This window comes from Macaca mulatta, chromosome 2 (assembly GCF_049350105.2).
Source record: "Macaca mulatta isolate MMU2019108-1 chromosome 2, T2T-MMU8v2.0, whole genome shotgun sequence".
Lineage (NCBI taxonomy): Eukaryota > Metazoa > Chordata > Mammalia > Primates > Cercopithecidae > Macaca > Macaca mulatta.
In genome coordinates, this window is record NC_133407.1 from 10910785 (window position 1) to 10928287 (window position 17503).

At 43.1% G+C, this 17503-nt stretch overlaps 1 long non-coding RNA gene across 1 annotated transcript in view; it reads right to left on the minus strand.

The window, feature by feature from the left end:
• The window catches only part of LOC106997167 (uncharacterized), a 29920-nt gene that overhangs the window by 11231 nt on the left and 1186 nt on the right, over positions 1-17503 (minus strand). The window contains exon 2 of the long non-coding RNA XR_001443297.3: positions 5000-5118. This is a non-coding gene — a long non-coding RNA (uncharacterized LOC106997167). The remainder of the gene's footprint in view (positions 1-4999; positions 5119-17503) is intronic.

Sequence of the window (17503 nt, forward strand, 5' to 3'; positions counted from 1 at the left end):
CGAACTCCTGACCTCAGGTGATCTGCCCACCTCAGCCTCCCAAAGTGCTGGGATTACAGGTGTGAGCCACCATGCCCGGCCTAGGCTAAGTATTTAATGACTTCCCTGCTAGCTCTGCTGACATAGGCATCTCTTCTTCCTCTGGCCCTCAGTTTGCCCAGTCTTGGAAGTGAGAAGGCCCATCTTGCTTCCTGGCTTCACAAACAATTTCTCTCCACTCAGCTCATGGGGCAATATGAAGGCATGTGGCTCCAGACATGTATTTCTCAGCCTGAGTGCATGTGGGCTTTTTGGTGTCTGCTGGGTGATTGGCAGACATCTGCAGACTCAGAAGCTTTATGAATGGTTAGTAGCCAAGCAAACCTCTATCCCTGCAGAGGTGCTCTGTCCCAAGAGCCCTGTGGTAGAACTCAGCCACCTCCTCCAGTGTGACTTGAGACAAGTACTTTCCCTCTGGGTCCCCCTTCCAACCTGTTCATGAGAGTGAACTACACCATTTATGATTCCCTGATTCAGATGCAAGTTCACCTAGCTTGCTTTGGCACCTAGTTTTATTTTACCTCAAAAAACCCCAAGGATCAAGTTTGACCTGAGAATAGTGAGGACAAGTGTGGTTCTGGTCACTGGCCCAGAGGAGAAGCCTGCACACCCCCCTTCCTGTTCCTGGGTGGCAGTGGGGAGGGCATGTGGAGTTGAGCCTGTCCCCAGGGCCGTGGGCCCACTTGTTGGGCAGTCGTGTCCCTTGGCAATGCCTTTGCAGCAGGCTCCGAGCACGTGCTGGGAAGCTATGGGAGTTGACCACGCAGCGCCCCACAGAGAGCCTCCGAAAGGCACAGCACCCTCTGCCAGCTGCGTGGCCTTTCAGCTCAGGTTTCCTTTGAAAATGACTTGAAAGGACTTGCCAGCTCGAGGCCTCAACTCACCCTGCTCTTTGAAAAGGGAGAAAATGATCCCTCTGCTCCCATAGAAACTTGGCAGAAGAACTTACAAAACAGACAGCTTCAGGAATGACAATTCACAGGCCTAAGGGAAGCTGGCCCCACGGTCCCTTTGCTCCCAGAGTACCTCCAAGTTTGTTTGCATTTCATTACTGTTTAATAGAGAGATGGAGGGGCGAGGGCAGATAGCGTGGGTGGCCATTTAAACAAAAGGGAAGATCAAAGAGTGAGTGACTGGAGCCAATTGACAATCAATAATAACTAAAAAGAAAAGTCTCTGAGCAGATAAGCCAGGGCAAAGGGAATATAAAATGTTTACTAAAAAGCGTGATGTAAATGCAACTTTTCACCAATACATGGAATATGCGTGATGTTCTACATTGTGGGATTTTTAGAGGATAGGTTTCTGAGGACCAGGGTGATGAGGATGTGTAAGGCGTAATCCCAGAGAAGCAGGGTGGTTAGAACTATGCAGAGCTATTTAGGAGTTGGAAGGAATGGGGTGGTCCTATCACCTAGCTCGGATCTTGCATCTGACCCATGAAAAGATTGAGGCAGGAGGCATGAAGGCACTTTCCTATTGCCACCCAGAGCCTGGGGTGGGGAGTGGAGAACAGGCTCCCGCTCCTTACACAACCCTAAGGGAAGGACAACCAGAGGCCAATGTTCCATTTTACTTTTTAATATTTATTTATTTATTATTATTTTATTTTTCTTAGAGATGGAGTCTTGCTCTGTCACCCAGGCTGGGGGGCAATGGCATGATCATAGCTCACTTGAACTCCTGAGCTCAAGCAATCCTCCTGCCTCAGCCTCCAGAGTAGCTGGGACTACAGGGGCACGCCACCATGCCTGGTTACACGTGTTCTGTTTTAAAAATGGGGAAATGGAGGCAGGAACTAGTCCGAGGTCACACAGCTGAAAGTGTCCAGGTAGGCTGAGTTCACATGATGGTTGTCAGTAGAACTTTAATTGGTTCAATTCAATCGTTAGGCTTCAGGCTTCTTGCAGAAATGAGCTATTCCCTTTGGAATCTGGGTTTCTATTTTCTCTCTCTGTCTCACTCATAGTAATAATTAATAATAAGTTTGGTCGCAGGGGCTTACCCCTGTAATCCCAGCACTTTGGAAGGCCAAGGCAGGCAGATCACTCGAGGTCAGAAGTTCGAGACCAGCGTGGCCAACATGGTGAAACTCCGTCTCTACTAAGAATACAACAATTAGCCAGGCGTGGTAGTGCAAGCCTGTAATCCCAGCTACTAGGGAGGCTGAGGCAGGAGAATAGCTTGAACCCAGGTGGTGGAGTTTGCAATGAGCCAAGATTGTGCCACTGCACCCCAGTCTGGGCGACAGAGTGAGACGCTGTCTCAAAAAAATTTAATAAAAATAATAAGCTGTCTTGTGTTCTACCAGAGACATGCATTGGTAAGCACTAAGAGAATTAGAATGAGGAAGAGAAGCAGAGAAAAGCTGAACCTTGAAGAGTACTTGGGGCCTCATTAACGGCAGAGTTCCAGAACTAGGATGACCTTTCAGAATCTAGTTTTATGAAGCTTATAATTGTGTGGGGGTTTCTAGTCTTAGATTTCTAGGATAATCCATCCCTCTTATAACCACTTTATGTGGGGTCACTGCCTCCATTTCTACACCACTGCCATTACTTGGACTGGCCTGTATGAGCCTATTTCCTGGAACCAAAAGAGCATAATTTACACACAGATAGCCACGCTTCTGGGGTGTTTGTCATTAGAAGGACCCTTACACTTCTTTGACTAGGCCCAAGCTTCTCTATAGCGGAGGCCAAGGCATGCTGTAATCCCTCCAAGGTAGGAAACAAGATGTCATTTGCCCAAAATACTGTACCCAGTTGGAAAGGCAATGTTCCTCCCCCGCCCAGAGCAGAGACAGGAGGCTTCCAAAGGGTACACAGAAGCCCAGCCCTGCCGTGGGCATGCTCCCCATCACATGACCTACAGCATCCAGAGCCTGCCTCCAGAGAGGAGAACGCTTCAGCATTCACTAAGAAAGTGGCCTTCTCTCGTTCTCTATGACTCATGGGAGAAAAAAAGAAAAAAATAATAACATAAAAAAGTGGCCTTCCAGAAAGACAGATGCCCAGGCAGGAGGACTTTGGAGTCTAGGAAAGGGACCTAGTGGGGTTTACAGCTCCTGAGTACTATATTGCTCCCAAACCTTTGGGGTCTAGCCCCTTATTAAATGAGGCTGATTCATTTAACCCCAGATGACAGCTGCTCAACATATCTAAGAGATGAGTTTCCTGGGTCTTTCTTTCCTTTTAGGACCCCAAGAAGGCAGGCTGGGTATGTAAATACATATGGAGTTGGGATCACAGAATATTGTAACTGGAGAGAGCTCAGTGATAATAATTTCTTCCATAGGGAAGGACCAGGCCTGAAAGGAAAGGTGACATGCTTGAGGTCACACCAAGAATTCTTATCAAACATCACCTGACTCCCAGTGAGGTTTGTAATGTGGTTCCAGCCCTTAAAGGGTTTGTAGTCAAAATCACAAAACAAACCATGGACATATATGGAAGGAAAATTACAAGGAAATGCCAAAATATATAAAACTATGGCTAATAAATGATGGTCCTCAGTGAGAACATATGGGCACAGGGAGGGGAACATCAAACTCCGGGGCCTGTCGGGGAGCTGGGGTCTAGGGGAGGGATAGCATTAGGAGAAATACTTAATGTAGATGACGGGTTGATGGGTGCAGCAAACCACCACAGCACAAGTATACCCATATAACAAACCTGCACATTCTGCATATGTATCCCAGAACTCAAAGTATAATTTAAAAAAATGATGTTCCTATGGATTCAGCATATCTTGAGAAGGGGCATGTTCAGAATGGCAAATTGTTCTTTCAGGGCAGTACAAGGTGGACAGCCTTGTTGAGCTGCTGGCCCATGGAGAGGCACTCTCAGGGTTTTCACGTGTCTCCCACTTGTTCTGTGGAACTTCAGTGCCTCCTTCCATCTGGACAGAGCTGTCCTTCGATGTCACCAGTAGGAGTCACCTCTAGAGGTGTATTAGTTTGCCAAGGCTGCTGAAACAAAGCACCACAAACTGAAATGGCTTAAACAATAGAATGTTATTCCCTCATGGTTCTGAAGGTTGGAAGTCCGAGATCAAGGTGTTGCCACTGTTGGTTTCTTTTGAGGGCTGTAAGGAAGAATTTGTTCCAGAGAAGAATCTGTTCCAGACTTCTCTCCTAGCTTCTGGTCATTTCCTGGCAATCTAGCACTCTTGGCTCGTAGAAGTATCACCTCAATCTTTTCATCTTCACATGGTGTTTCTGTGTTTGTGTCTCTGTATCCAAAGTTCTTCCCTTTTTATGAGGTCATCACTTGAGTTAGATTAAGGCCCACTCTAATGACCTCAACTTAACTAATTATATGTGCAATGACCCTGTTTCCAAATAAGGTCACATTCTAAGGTACTAGAAGTTAGGACTTCAACATATGAATTTTGTGGGGACATGATACAACTCAACAGAGGCTGTTTATGGGAAGAAAGATGAGGAAAAAGGCTCTCAGAAAAGGTACCACCCCAGCTTCTTGTTTGCACTTTCTTCTAGCTGTCAAAGACTCAGGGAGTTGAGATTTGGAAAGCCTTCTCATTGCCAGCAGGCTTTACACTCACGGTCTCAATTACCCTCATGACAACTCACTGAAGTGGGTTTCTCTTATCTCTTACAGATGAGGTGAATGGGGAACAAGAAGGTCATGGCACTTGGCTAAGATCAGGCAATACGTCTCCTCTTCTTTCTTTAGTTAGTTTTGTCTTTTATGTCACTGGTGGGTCTCTGTCCAAAAGAGCACGACAGAACAAAATAATTGTGCTCCGTGAACCACACTTTGATCGTGCAGATGGGAGAAAACTCTAGATCCAGGTAGGTCTTTATGAAATAGGAATCACCAAGAACTTACATACCAGACCATCATGGGCTTGATAAAAACCCCTTAACAAGAACTGAAGACTTTAACATTATTATAGTTAATCATGTCTTAAATAATCATGGAATATTTGAGCTTACCCCACTAATGGTCTCATCCAGCAGTTCTGGACCATAGGGAGCTTTCAGACCTTCTGCTGCCTGCTCTCCAGGTGATTCTGACTTAGAACCAGGAGTGAGAATTCTGATCAAATCCAACTCTACCATAAAGGAAAGGAAGCCAAGTGACATTAAGCAAAGAAATTCTATGAGGACTAGGGCACAGCTCCCCCAAAGCCTATGTCAGTATTAGTTCCTCGGAAATAATACTACCATGATTTCCTATTTCCAGAAACCTTAGTGCTGCCACTAAATGGTTGCCTTCTTCATATACATTCATATGTCTGATTACTTCTTTGGCACAACCCTGGAGGGGGGAACCTTGTATCAATGAACAGGAATTATAAACAGGAAGAACTCAGCCTGATAGAATAAAGGATGTCCTGCTATCTAAAGGTGGAACGGGCTTTGAATGAGCATCCGAACTCATCACTGAAGGCGATTTAAGTTCAAGATGCGTGGTGAGTTGTCAGCAATCTTGGCTTACAGGGAGGGCTGGATTAAATGACTCTAAGGTCCCTTTCAAACTTGAGACTATACAAGATCCTATCCCATTTAGAAACTGATTTTGATCACGGCGAGGGATTCAGATTGTGTGTTTCCTCCTAAGAGTCTCAGGACGGAAGGGCCATGGAAGTCTGGGGGCCATTTGCGGAGGAGTGGATGGTTCCTGTAACCTGAACTGACCTGCACTCCAGGGACCAAGTTGTGTCTGTCTTTGTTTTTTTGTTGGTTTGTGTGTTCTTTTTTTCCTAACGTACAGGCTTACAGTTTCATACATATCATTTTCTGATAGTGAGGCTATAACCTCATATCCCATCATTTCTACCTGGTGCACCCTATTCTTCAGTCACATGGAGAAGCTCACCATTTCCCAAACCTGGGAGGCTTCAGTGTCTTTGCAAACACCAAGACCCCTGCCTAGCAAGTCTCTTTGCTCCATTTACCCTCCCTTCAGTCCCTCTCTTCTTCCAGACTGTGAATTTCTTCAGCCTGAGCAACTGTGAGCATCTGTACAAGTTTGTCGAGTGACGAAGTAAAGGAGTGAGTGCCTGATTACCGGTTCCTGTTGGTCCCTGCTTTCTCTGAGGCTGTTCTACTGGTGCAGTCTAGCAAATAGCCACAAGGTGGCAGGGTAGACTAAGTCGTGAAGGCTGCAGGTGCCACTTTTTCTGGCTCCAGGGAAGTAGGAAGGTATAAATGGGACCAGTGCTATTTTTTGAGTTGATTTCCTATGCCTTTGTACCTATTCTCTTTCTAAATCCTTTTCGTCATCTCAGCAGAGCCATTCAACAGAATTGACTGCGGGGCTCTGGCCCCCAAATCTTTCTTTCGGAGATCTACTTGAATGTGTGTAAAATTCCACTCTGAATCATTCCTTTGGGGATCAAGAATTTCCAGTTCTTCTTGAAAATGTAAGGGGTTATATCTCAATTCTTGGGCAAAAGAGGTCAATTCCTAGTAGAACTGTGGAGAGAGGCAGGGGTTTATGATATGACACTAATCTAGTGTCTAGTATAACAAAACTTTACAAATCACAAAAGCCTTTCATCTCCAAGGGTTCACTTAATCCTCACCACAGTCTCGCCGGTTAAGGAAGCAAGATCTCCCATTTGGCAGATGACAAAACTGAGGTTCCGAGAGGAGGGCCTAAGAACATCTGGCTAGTGGGTGAGGGCTGGGAACAGACCACTTGCCTTCTGACTTGCTGTCAGACACTCAGCTAGTACAGGCAGTAACTTTGTGTGTCAGTGGGTGAATTAACAAAAAGGTACACCTATCTTTGTGAGGCAGGAGAATAGGGTCTGGAGACAGAGAACCTAAGGCCAATTTGCACTGGTTTCCTAGAACTGAATGAAAAGGAAAATCCTGGACCGGGCGCGGTGGCTCAAGCCTGTAATCTTAGCACTTTGGGAGCCCGAGACGGGCGGATCACGAGTTCAGGAGATCGAGACCATCCTGGCTAATACGGTGAAACACCGTCTCTACTAAAAAAAATACAAAACACTAGCCAGGCGAGGTGGCGGGCGCCTGTAGTCCCAGCTACTCGGGAGGCTGGGGCAGGAGAATGGCGTGAACCTGGGAGGCGGAGCTTGCAGGGAGCTGAGATCGCGCCACTGCACTCCAGCCTGGGCCACAGAGACTCCATCTCAAAAAAAAAAAAAAAAAAAAAGGAACCCCCCCCCCCCACCTCTTCACACCCAAGTAACAAAAGGATCAGAGGCTACTCCCTTTGCAACCTGCTCCCCCAACCCCTCCTGCTTTTCTGCCTTGCAGATTAAAAATGAAAGTACGTCTGATTGGTCCCCTCCTGCAACCAATCAGACTGATTGTAGGCCTACTCTTCACTTGCATAGGAGTGTAACTTTGTAACTTCACTTCAGCCTCCGATTGGTCACCTCCCATGACCAATCAGATTGATTGTGAGCCACTACTTCATTTACATAGGGCGTGAATCAAGTAACCAATGGGAAGCCTCTAGAGGGGTATTTAAAGCCCAGAAAATTCTGTAACCAGCGTTCCTGAGGTGCTTGCTCAAGCTTACTGCTGCTTTGTGGAGTGTACTTTCGTTTCAGTAAATCTATGCTCTCTTTGCTTTATTCTTTCATAACTTTGTATGTTTTGTCCATTTCTTTGTTCAAAATGCCAAGAACCTGGACACCCTCCTCTGGTAACGTTTGTCTATCCCTGAGCACAGCTTTTTCAACTCACAACAGTGTAAGAAGAAAATTTAGGCTTTTAGGGTTGGTATTCTCTTAGGGTCGAAATTGTAAATTCTGGGCGTGGACAGAGAGGAAGCCACCGGGACATGCCATGGCGCTCACCACCTGCATCACAGTGTAGGCCGGTGTCCCTGGACGGCTGGTGCCTAGGCTGTGGGCTGGGTGCATCTCAATCCCCTCCCGGTTCCCCTTCAGTACTGAGGGCCTGAGGAGGTGCCCCTTAAGCATTGTTCTCCTGATGACACTCAGTGACTCTGGGTAGTTGTGGGTGGGAGACAGCATCAAATCTCTGCTGTCCTAGGCCCTGCCACAGTGAGACCCAGAGCAAACAGCTTTCGCCTTGATTGAAGACCAGGCTCTGCTTTTGATCAGCTACCGTCCCTGGGCCTCAGCTTCTGACTGCAAATGCGAAGACAATATGGGATAATCTTCAAGACCTCTTTTGGAAACAGTGACAAGGACTTTTCTGGTCAAAGTAACTGAGTGATGGAGGTAGGCGATTGGTCTCACTAGGGGCGTTCTGGGAATATAAACCATTCGTTGAGGCCACAGAGTTCTAGTTGCTGGGGGCCAGCCCATTCTCATCTATTGTTCCCAAGTTTTCCTGCATCCACGAGACCAACACGCATGGATTCGGGACTTAGGGTTTTCTTATTCATACCTCCCGATATTCTCACAATTCAAAAGGAGCGAACAAAATGACACTAGTTATCAGAAATTCTAATTCATTTTTCAACTCTCAAAGGGCTCAAAGTTCCTCTACGTGTAACAATATGGAACTTGGCTGAGATACACTTTGTCTTTTTTAAAATAGTATCTATTGTTCTGAATTTAATTTCAAAATTAGTATGTGTTAAATATACATAAAAACTTGAAAAACAGCTATGACAAAAAGTAGTAACATTTATTAGACCTTCACCATATGCCAGGAGCATTTAGAAGTTTTTTAAATTTTTAAATAGCTATGGATTCACAAAAAGTTACAAAAAATAGTGTCGAGAAGTCCTGTGTACCCTTCTCCAAGTTTCCCTCAATGGTAAGGTCTTACCTAACGATAGCACAATATCCAAACCAGGAAGTTGACACAGTGGGTATAATCCACAGACCACCTTCAGACTTAACTCGTTTTTACGTGCACTCGTGTGTATGTGTGTGTGCGTATGTGTGCGTGTGTGTTTCTATGCAATTTTGTTGGATTTGTAGATTCACGTAGGCACCACCCCAATCAAGATATACAACGGTACTATCACACCGAAGACAATTTGTGCTACCTTTTTATCGTCATCCTGTTTCCCTCCCTTCATCTCTAACCTCTGGCAACCTCTGATCTGTTCTCTACCTCTATAACTTTGTTTTTTTGAGAATGTTCTATAAATGGAATGTATAATGTAAGTAGAAAAATAATATTAAATAACATTTATCAAGCACTCACTATGTGCCAAGAACTGTTTTTGGTTCTGTGCAAGTATGAGCTTATTTGATCCTCTCCGGAACTTTAATATATATATTAAAATATAAATATTATAAAATAATTATATTTTATACATATAAAATATTTATATTTATTTTAAAAATAAAAATAGTCTGTTTTATTTTTCTTACTTTACCGATGTGGAGACTGAGATCATCACCCAATTTTATGCAGCCAGTCATTGGCAGAGCTGAGAGGAAAATCTAGATCTGGCTCTAGAGTCTGAGGTTGTAATTAACATATTATCTCTCTAAATTGATTCAGCATAAACGTTTAAAAATTAAATACAGAAAATCATAATTAAGAAAGATCAACAGTTGCCTTAGAAAACTTCAATGTATTGGTGCCATACAGACCACATTCTCTGAGAACAGTGCCGTTAAGTTAGAAATCAACAATAAAAAGGGAACTGGGAAAAATTCCACTTGTTTATACATTTTTTAAAAAATTCCCTCGAAACAACTCATGAGTCAGACAAGGAAAGCTGAGAGTTTCCTTCTAACAGAAGAGCAGTGGGTTCCCTAAAGGCATAGTGCACGGTGCAGGTGTCGATTGCTTCAAGGCTGAAAAAAAAATAAAGGTAATACTATCTCTGCCCCAGACTGAATCCATGAGGGCAGGGACCATGTTTCAGTCATACCAGTAGCCTCAGAGCCTCACCTGACAAGGTGTTAATAGATGCTTACCGAATGCATTTAAAAATAGACTCCCCTGGACACTGCCTATATTCCTTGGATCCTAAAGTGCAGGCCAAGCTGGAAGACTCTTTGAGCCATTGGAAGCAAAAGCACACCAAAACCAGGATAGAGATGCACAGAAACAGCAAAAGGGGTGGCTACGCGTATTAGGAGCAGTGAGCGCACTTTGCTTCACATGGTGCTTTTAGACATCCAAAATCGAAGCAGAGAATGGGGTTTTAGAGGTCAGCACCTTTGAAATTTCTAATTCGGCATCTAGAAAATTGATGCTCAGGATACTCAACTGATTTATCTAGGGTTATTACAAGTTTGAGATAAGAACCTGGGTCTCCTGACTCCCCATAGAGAGCTTTGTGCCAACAGTGGACCCTTGACATTGCCAGAGAATCTTTGCCTACGCTTTCAGGAATCCTCCAGTCGAAAACCCAGAAATATTTGCAAAGGTTTTTGGGCTTTTTCTGAAATCCCATTTAGAGAGAATCATGGTGTATTAGTCAGCGTTGTCCAGATAAACGGAATTGATAGGATCTATATGTGGGGGGTGTGTGTGTGTGTGTGTATGTGTATTTGTATGGTTCTCCATATATTTAGGTAATATATACACATATGTATATGTATATCGTATACACGCACGTATATATGTATATATAAACCTAAATATATGGAGAACCATACATATCGTATGGTTCCCAGGTTCTTCAGAGAAACAGAACCAATAAGATAGATGTTTATGTGTGTGTGCTTGTATAGGATATACACATACACCCACATATAATATATGTATTATATAAATTGTGTGTGTGTGGATATTTAGGAAGACATTTATTATGAGGAATTGGCTCATGTGATTATGGAGGCTGAAAAGTCCCACAGTCTTGCCAGCTGCAAGCCGAAGACCCAGGAAAGCCACAGGCATAGTTTGAAGGCCTGACAGCCAGAGAGCTAATCTTGTAGATTCTAGCCTGAGTCTCAAGGCCTGAGAACCAGGAGTTGAGGGTAGGAGGAGATCAATGTCTCAGCTCAAAAGTCAGGCAGAGAGTGAATTCAACTTTCCTGCATTGCCTTTTCGTTCTATTGAGGCCCTTAATGGATTGGATGATGCCCATCCATGCAGGGAGGGCCATCTGCTTTCCTCAATTCACCGGTTCAAATGGCTGATTTCTTCCAAAAACACCCTTACAGACACATCCAGAAATCGTGTCTGAGCAGATACTTGAGCACCCCTTGGCCAAGTGAAGTTGACATAAAATTTTTCATCACGCACATGTTGCCAGTGCATGTCCTCACATCATGTTAACATTTTTTCAACTTTTAATGATGGTTTCTCCCTCTTTAGATAAACATTTTCACACAGAGACAGTATGTATGTGTGTATGTATGTATGTATGTATGTATTTTGAGACAGAGTCTCATACTGTCACCCAGGCTGGAGTGCAATGGTGTGATCTCGGCTCACTGCAACCTCCGCCTCCCAGGTTCACACAATTCTTCTGCCTCAGCCTCCTGAGTAACTGGGGTTACAAGTGTGCACCACCATGCCTGGCCAATTTTTTGTATTTTTAGTAGAGATGGGATTTCACTATATTGGCCAGACTGGTCTTGAACTCCTGACTTCGTAATCTGTCCACCTCGGCCTCCCAAAGTGCTGGCATTACAGGCGTGCCCACCAGAGACAGTATTTTAATAAATTCCCAAGGTACTGCCTGTGCAGTGGAACATGCAAGCCACGGTGAGGTGCTGATGCCGGTTTCAGATAGTGCTCAGCTAACAGAGGCTCACAAACAAGCTTCGAATCTATGTCTTACAAGCCATTGTGCACCAAACTTGGAAGATGTCAATGCCATGTAACTTTTTTAAACATTAGGGATCCTATAAAACACTGCAATGTTTTAAAAATCAAATGCATTTTTTAATCAAATAAATTCTAAATGTTTAACAATAGTAACTTGGAAAAAGTAGTTTAACAATAGTAACTTGGAAAAAAATAGTAACTTGGAAAAAACGAATGGCAGGGAGAGGTGGGGTGAAGAGGATATGGAACTTTCATTTAATAGTTAATATATTTTTGTATCATTTGACATTTTACAGTGAGTTTATTACTTTAAAAACTGTGCCTAGGTTCTACTCCTGGGAAGACAGGAAAAAAAAAAAACACAACAAAAAACTGGACCTACGGAATAGCTTAGTGGATAAATATGCATAGTCAGTAAGCCAGATTGTGTGAGTCCAAATCCCGGAACTGTCACTTATTAACTATATGACCACTAGTAAATCACTCAACCTTTCTGAGTCTCGGTTTCCTCTTATCTAAACAGGGAAAATAATTATAGTATCCACCTCATAGGGTTATTGTGTGTGCTTAAATGAATTAATATACATAAAGTACTTAGAAAAACTCATAGTGCATAGTGAGGACTTTATCACCATTACCTTTTATTATAATTAAGGTATATTAAATTAAGGTCCACTCCTGCAACTAGTATTTAAGATGAGAAACTAGTCTGCTGTTTTTTTGCCCAGCTTCTGATGCCTCAAGAATCAGCTTGAAACTTTTGCTATTTCTTGCATCATACAAATTCTCTGGATAGAATGAGTTTGGTGTTGCCCATGACCAGCTTCCATCAATGGGTCCCCTTGGACATTCAAACCATTTTGGACTGAATCTTAAGAGTTTCTTCACCCACTCAGACTTCACTTAATTGCCTTTCAGGGCATGACACAGATTAAGTAACTGTTATGGCACCTGCGCCAACAGTTGCTACTTTGTCATCACAGAGTTTACTCTTCACTGTAAATTATTTTCAAACTCCTTCTTTCCCCCTGCCTACCAGCATAAATCCACATTAAGATTTTTCTGTCTTCCTATAGCATGAAAAATCTAGGTAGGAGACTTAAGGCAATTTGGTAGATATAGCCCCTGGGTGTCTGTGTTCATTTGTGACATGCTGATGTACTACTGGAGACTACAAACATCAGTATCTATTTCTTGTTCACATGTACCTTCATTGGGGGAAAATAGTCCATAGAAGCTTTATTGACAATAAAAATTCATTAAAAATTTAATATTCCAATTCTATTAATTACTTTTCAATATAAAACATTGTAAACTATTTTTCCATCTTCTCATGACACTTAATCCAGTGGGCTTCAATTGGGAGTGTACAAAAGAGTATTCAATGGAGTGTTCTCGCTAGAGAGCACTTTTGGATAACGGAGTGAAGGTCCTTTTCACACCTCCTACAGAGGGATCTAGATTTGCAAAGAGCTAAGCGGATTAGAATTCACGGCAAGTGTGTCATGGAAACAGCATTTTTAGACACCAGCCAATTTATGGGGAAAAGGGAGAGAGAGCAATGTGCTTAAATAGCACGTTGTTGATATGCAAATACGATCATGTAGTTCAGGCCTAAAACGATTTAGTAATTTCACATCCCCTCTAAGGCAAAATCTTACTTTTCCCAGGACGTTAAAAACTCCTTCATAATTCAGGTCCCACATATCTCTCAGGCCTCAACTTCCATCACTCTTCTGTGTGACCCAGATGTCCTAAATGATACGGAGTTTCAAGAATGATTCTGTATCACTTCATTTTCTAAGTCTTTGCCCATGCCTTCCCCTCCTTAGGGAAAAGCACCCCTTTAAAAATTTTTATTTAGTTGCCAATTGCTCATCCTGTAAGGGTTTGTTCACATAACACTTCTTCTGTGGAAGCCTTATTGACTTCCCTACCTGCTGTGATAACGCATGTTTTCCAAAGACCGTCACAACGGTACCTCCCGACTTGCATCTTCTTCTTACAACATAGCTTTGACCTTCCTCCTCTCCAAATGTGGGGTCTATGTTCCTTTACCTTGAATCTGGGCAATGGTGAAAGTGTTGCTCTGTGACTTTTGAGGGTAGCTCATGAAAGGAGGCACAGCTTCTGCCTGATTCTTTGGGGACACCAGCCCTTGGAACTCCACCAGCATCCTGTGAGGAAGCCCAGGCTCCATAGAAAGGCCATGTGTAGATGTTTTGGCCCATAGCCCTAGCTGTGGTCCCGTATCACAGGCAGCATCAACCTCCAGACATAGGAATGAATGAGCTTTGATATAATTTTTCCAAGAAGACCTAGTTTGCTGCTGTTGTTTTAATTGGAGAACGGTATTAGGAACCCAGATGTGCATGGTAGGTGTGTTCATTGTTACTGGGGCGGATCATGTTTAAAGAAATACTTACTCTGGCCAGGCTCAGTGGCTCACGCCTGTAATCCCAGCACTTGGGGAGGCCAACGTGGGTGGATCACAACGTCAGGAGTTCGAGACCAGCCTGGCCAACATGGCGAAACCCCATCTTTACTAAAAATACAAAAATTAGCCAGGTGTGGTGGTGCGCATCTGTGATCCCAGCTGCTCAGGAGGCTGAGGCAGGAGAATCACTTGAACTCAGGAGGTGGAGGTTGCAGTGAGCTGAGATCATGCCATTGCACTCCAGCTTGCGTGACATAGTAAGAGTCTGTCCCAAGAACAAAGAAAAAAAGAAAAGAAATATTCAGTCTGTGTGAGATGAAGTGAGGCATGCATTGGTACTTCATGTGCTCCCACTCTATATCCAAATTTAACTATAATTGTTAGATGTTCTGGCTTGTAGTTGTGGCCATTTTCTTGTTTCACTAACAATGGATCTTTCTCTTTTAAAATTATTTTTATTCTTGTCAGTGGATTTTCTTGCAGCGTTCTCTCTTTCCAAGCTTGTCTTACATTCACCTTGGGACTTTGCAAGAAACATAACTTTCTAACTATAGCGTCTATCAGCATGTATCAAGAAAGCTCAAACTTCCTGAGAAATATACAGATCTGCATCTCATATGCTTTGTTTTACATCTCATGTAAAACGTCTTCGTTTAACATCTTTGTTTTACATCTCGTGTAAGATCTGCAACTCATATGCTTTGTTTTACTATTAAACCTGCCTGCCTTATCCTTGGGAGTGAGAAACATTTTTATAGTGTGTAGATCTGCTCTTTCCAATTGCTTGACAACTGGGGAAATGAATTGAAGTGTTTCTAGCATATTTAACTTAACTCTAAGCAAAGCCTGATCATTTTGGGCCAGTGACTCCTATCGACTGCGTATCTTCTGATTCCAATGTCAGAGTTAAGTGTCTGTTTAAATCTTTACTGGGGGCTTTTAACTGCCTGTTTATGTAATATCTATGTAATGTTTGTCCAATTTTATGCACTTGAACACTTTTATCTTCATTTTTGGATAAGAAAAAAGGAAAGTCAGTATACAGCCTTAAGGGTAAATACAATACTAATGAGTGTATTAGTCCTTTTCCTCCTCATTCCCATATAAATTGAAGTACGCAGTCAATTCTGCATATGGAAAGTCTCCAAGAAAGTTAACTGAGCTCAGTGTTGGGGCCAAACAGCCTTTCTGACTGCTCATCGAGAAATCCCCATCAGTATTTGGAAGGTGACCTGGTTCCTAAAGATAGACACTCAAGGTAAAATTAGTTCTATTTATAGTAAAAGACTTGCCTCAGGAATGGACTCAGCTTTAATGGGTCCTTTCCTTGTGTGAATTGGTATCTCCTGGAAAGCGCTGGAACTACACACATTCTCCTGGGTAAATGTGGGTTTAAAAGGAAAGATATGTATTTTTTAAAATCTGCCCAGGATATTGACCCCAGCACTGTCATTTTAGAATGGATGCTTTAAAAGCTGGCATAATCTATCCCATGCTCCCTTTTCACCCTGCCTTGATGGCTGGGAGTGTCCCAGAGAGGAGTCATGGCTGTTTTTGTGTGTGTTGAGCCTTAGCTCAGCAGAAACTAACAGGTTCTCTGAGTATACCTAAGGAACTCTGAAGAAGGCCGTCAGCCTCTTGGACAGAAGCAGCATAGGCTGTACCCGCTGAAAGTGTCCCCAGACCCTCTATATTCTTCCTTCCTAACTCAACCCCCATCTCTTTTTTTTTTTCTCCCTTGCATGGAGTACACCCTATTTCCATTTTTTTAAATTTATTTACATATCATAAATAGTGTGATAATTCTTCAGCAAATCTCTACGTAGGATAATAAGGCCCTGAAAAAAGGTAAGTAGATATGGCCACTCTTAATACAGACTCCAGAGCCTTTGGGGTACTGGGAAGCACAGCACGTAGAATTTGGACCCTTGGACATCAGCAGAAACAGAACGTCACCTGCCTGCAGTTGCTCCGGTTGCTGCCAGTTAATAAAAAGGTAGCATGAAGTCTTCCTGGGATGTTGTTTCTACACTATGTGCCGTATTAGAGAGCCACGGACTGCTCTGTGTGGCCTCCCCTGAGATTCAGAGATCAGCTCCCACCCAAAGAGTGCGAGCTTGGACCATGCTCTCGCCGAGTGCTACAACCTGGGGATGGAGAGGCCTTCCTAATATCGCTTGAAAATACTCCCCAGGGGATCTTGGATTCGCCCTATAGCATCGTCTGTGGTTCTTTGAATTGCAGAGAGACAGGAGAAGATAGGACACAGCTTGTATTTGTCCTGGATCTATTTCCTGGGAAAGGCATATTATAAACCACTTGCTCATTTTACTCAATCTTCTTTTTTTGTTTTTCATTTTTGGCCTCCAGTGGCCTGTGGGACAACATATCGCATCAGTAACAATGGCTGGCAATAGAAGGGATCCTTCCCAGGACTGGAGCAGGTGGAGAGCAAATTTGTCTCCTCAAGAACATGTATTGAAATCTGAGGCAGAGGTATATATCGTTTTCAAAACTCCCTAGATGATTTCGATGTACACACCTTTTCAACTCTTCATTACTTTGTCATTTTAGGCTCCACACTGGCATTTCTTACATTACTCTAATAAGTAAAATTTGAATAATAAATATTTTACAAAGCTCTTCATTAACCTGCAGTCCAAATTGAAGGGGAGAAGTCATTCTTTTATCCATCCTCTCCCCCTTGCTGATTTGTTTGCAGAATACAGGTGCACCGTATTTTATTTTATAAAGAAATAACAATTTCTTTATTTGAAAAAGTACTACCTAGATAAAAGATGTATAATGACGTTGCCAGAGTGTGATATGGCCACAGCTGTATACAATATACATTGGTAAGCTCTTAAATCGTGGGATCTGGAATAACATAGTGCCGTTCACAGAAAATTGAAGTAGTAATTGTGCTCACCGATTGTATGAAAAGTGAAAATGGTGCTGTTATACAGAAAGATGAATTATATTGCTCTCTGCTTAGAGAGCTGCTATGCTAAATTAAACCTGACACTAGGCCTAAGGGGATTGCATCATTTGAGGAAAAAAAACACACACACACACAACAGGTAAACCCTGACAATTCTCATCCTCTTTCTGTTTTTCCTTTATTGCCATTTGTTCTGGGAACAAGGGTATAATATTTCTCAGAAGTTCATTCCTGGCACGAGGGGCTAGGCCAGGCCATAAGCTCATCTCAGCTTCATTCAATTCCTGGCCATTCATGGATCCCTCTGTCTCACCTGGTCTGGTAACTGGCTTCTGAGGGAATCCCCTGTGAGGTTTGAGCTACCTAGTCCTGAGAGCTTGGGCCAGTAATTTTCCATTTCTAGGCCTCAGTTGTCTTAATTCAA